The sequence below is a fragment of the Quercus suber genome, unplaced genomic scaffold, assembly GCF_002906115.3.
Source record: "Quercus suber isolate HL8 unplaced genomic scaffold, Cork oak 2.0 scaffold_1206, whole genome shotgun sequence".
NCBI classification, from domain to species: Eukaryota; Viridiplantae; Streptophyta; class Magnoliopsida; order Fagales; family Fagaceae; genus Quercus; species Quercus suber.
Genome location: NW_027070602.1, coordinates 4900 through 8317, shown reverse-complemented (window position 1 = coordinate 8317; position 3418 = coordinate 4900). Strand labels below are relative to the sequence as shown.

Here is a 3418-nt window from a genome sequence, read left to right as displayed (position 1 = left end):
TGTAGAAGTGTAAGTTTGATTGATAACTAATGGTTCAATCATATAATGTTGCACGCACAAGAACTACATAAAATGTTTTGCATTTTGGTGAATCTTAGATGGGTTTAGGGAACTGTAAAGGATTACAATATATAACTAATTGTGTGATTTGCTTATATTTAGATCTAAGTTATATTGGTAGAATATAATCCTCTAATAGATCAAGCACGTGCCTATTGTTGGAGATCAAGCACGTGTTATTTCTACTATATAAAAAGAGTGAATAGCTCTATCTACAGTATTTTGGTTTATTCAAATTTTGGTGAGTAAAACTGTGTGTCTGGGTGAAGTTTTAGTGGGAGACCAAACAAAGACAAAACTGAGAGAGAAATAAAATATCTTTTGGCTCAGGGAGTGTGGTTCGTACTGTTTGAAGAAGAGAGAGGCCAGCAGAGAGAGAGAGAAGATTGGTGAGAAAATACAGAAAGAGTGATCTCACTCTTTTTTTCGGACAAATCTGAGAGATGGAGATTGGGGTGGGTTTGGTGTTTTTACTCAAATCACACTTAAGGTATTTTTTTTCTCTCTAAAAAATTTATCTTTCTCTATGGTTTGCTTCTTTTCTTCTTTCCATTCATTTGGTTTCATTTCTTAAAATTTTAACAACTGAATTTTCGGATGAAGAAGATGTAGCGGTTGTTGTTTTTTGTTTTTGGTGTATTGTATTGGGGGCATGATTTCTGAATAAAGGTCTCTCTCACTATGGTTGTATATATATAGAAAGAGTACTGTATCAACATAGGAAGATCTAACTGCAAATGATGAGACCCATAAATGTTTTTGTTTCTGGTTTTGTTTTTTTTCTATTGTTATTGTGAATTTCTAGGAGTTTTCAGAGGTTATGAAGTTAAATTGTTCAATTCTGATTTGGATTTTCAAGATCTTTTTTTTTTTAGAAATACAATTTTGCCAAGTGATCAATTTTTATGCTTTGTATCACTTGCTGGTTCATTCTTGATCATTGTATGATTCGTTTTTTCTTTTATTTTCTTTTTTCTTAATGGATTTGTAGAAACTTTAATTCTTGATGTGTATAACATACTCAAGTGCCTAGCTCTGAACAGTTCTTGGTTTTTTTCTTTGTTTTTGAGGCCTTAGAAGAATTCTAATGGTATTTGGAACTTTGAATGCAGTTAGAAGAACATTCATGGATGCAGACGGATTGAGATGGGTACTTACACTTTATTCTTTCCTCCTTTAGTTCTATTAACTAAATCTTACAATACATTAATTTTAAAAAAGTTTTAATTAATATTTAACAAATTTACGAATTTTAGTATTCTATATCTCTCTAAATTTTTCTTTGGTTTATTCATTTCGCAAATCACCGGTGAGTCTTTTACATGAAACAAATACTTTTTATTTTGTCTTTTTAACTAGAAAGCCTCTAATTGTTTCAGGACCTACACTGTGCTTTATACTATTATATTTTTTTTGCTGATTTCGCTATTTTACAGTTGCCTTCGTGTCTTCTCTTGTACTTTTAGCTTGGGATCTGCGATATGTTTGGTTCTACTGTCTCGTAGGGCTGTTAATTTGTATATGGCTTTGTTTTGTTCAGTGCAAATTTACTGATTTATCAAAAAGCAATCACCTACATTTTTATTTATTTTAATTTTGGAGGATGCTGTCATCTGTGCTCTACATTGGACGTGTGAAAAAATTATTATTTTTTTATATATAATATGGAGCATATTAAGTGATGGGAACATATTAGATTAGTTACCTAAATCTATAATTCCCTTATCCTAATCAATTTTATTCATTTTACCCCTAAAACACTATCATACAATTGGATGGCTAAAGCTTATTTGCATGGGGAATTTTTAGACTATACCTTGAACAATTTAAAACAGAGTTTGAAATGTTCATGAAATTGGTAGTTCTTGTATGTACTGATACTTATAGATTAGTGATTGCATTCTTCTTTCATACCCTCCTTAAATTTTTGTACTGCTTTCATTCTTTTCTTTGGTATGACAGCCAGTTAAAGGACCTCAATCTAATGGGAGTTTAGCCTGCAGAATTTAAAAATCTTTCTCATTTGTGAGAACTATAAGAAAAACATGCATGTTTTCTAGCATTATAGAAGTCAATTAACCTAATCATGTCATCATTTTTTTGCTGAATTTTTCTTAGAGATTATTGATTTTGGAGAATTGTTAGTGAATAGTCCATGCAAGGTCTTTTGCTTGAGTCTAGGGAAATTGTCTGATATGTGACTTGTGTGTGATAGTTTTCCACTGTTTGTGTAGGCCCTGTAAATAGCTTTTTGGAACTATTACCGTGTACTGTTAGTGTTAATTGTATAGCAGTTCCAAGTAGCTTGATATTGGTTTTTTTGACTTGAGTTGGGTTGTGGCTTAATTTGTTGATTTGATTTTTGAAAAATGAAAAATTCTATTTAAATAACCAAACTAGCTGTAGTGCTGTGTTTTTGTACTTGGGTCCTAGATATAATGTTTATTTTTTGTTTTCTTGACCAAAGGTTTTGTTGTGGATTGTAATAGTTTTAGGATGCATTAAGAAAGAGTTTGGTGGAATTGTTAACTAAGAGGGGTAAAAAGAACAGCCTTTAATTGAGTTCATGTTTTAGTGTTTTAAATCATTGGTTTTTACCTTATTTTTTAAATCTGATATTGCCCTCATGTTGGACTCTCGGTTGGTTAAGTTTTTGTTATACCATCATAAAACCAACTATGATTATGATTGTTGTGTTCACTTCAGGTGGCATGACAATATCACTTGGTAAGATAAGAGATTTATGGTGGTGACAAGTTTTCTGCTGAACTTCAAGATCAAACATTCAATATTAATCCCTTTAAGAAGAGAAGATTGGATCAACTTTAGCGTGCAAGGACAACCTGGAGAGAACTATAGTGCTTTGCTGTTATGGTGTTACTGCAACAATAGAAAAGGAGATATTCATTGTAGCTCTTAGAAAAGCTCCTGGGGAAGTTTTTTTTATAACTTTTCGAAGCTTTTGGAGAGTGATTAATGATTAGGTTATACTTTCACATTGTATAGCTCTAAAAAGATAACTTAATTATATAGATTAATCCGTATCTTATATGTAATTATTCTAATCATGTAGAAAAATTTGTTAAGATTAAGAAATTAGTATTATCTATGCATTTTTTTAGTACAAAACCTTCTGGTTTTGTGTTATCTAATGAAAAATATAATTTTTTTAGTAAAACAAAGGAGCGGCACGTGCACGTGCACGTGCAGCCCTAACTAGTTTATATTTAAGTGACCGTAACTTGAAGTTGTTGTTAATGCCATTTTTATATTTGGGTTCATCACTTTCTTATATCTTCGTATGGACTAAATCCATTAATTTTTTTAATGGGATTTGTGAAGGAACATGGCATGAAAG

At 31.2% G+C, this 3418-nt stretch overlaps 1 long non-coding RNA gene across 1 annotated transcript; it reads left to right on the top strand.

The window, feature by feature from the left end:
- Positions 1-276: 276 nt before the first annotated feature.
- LOC112039487 (uncharacterized) lies at positions 277-3189 on the top strand. The gene is made up of 3 exons (XR_002886005.2): positions 277-550; positions 1173-1210; positions 2767-3189. It is a non-coding gene; the product is annotated as an uncharacterized LOC112039487 (long non-coding RNA).
- Positions 3190-3418: the final 229 nt, after the last annotated feature.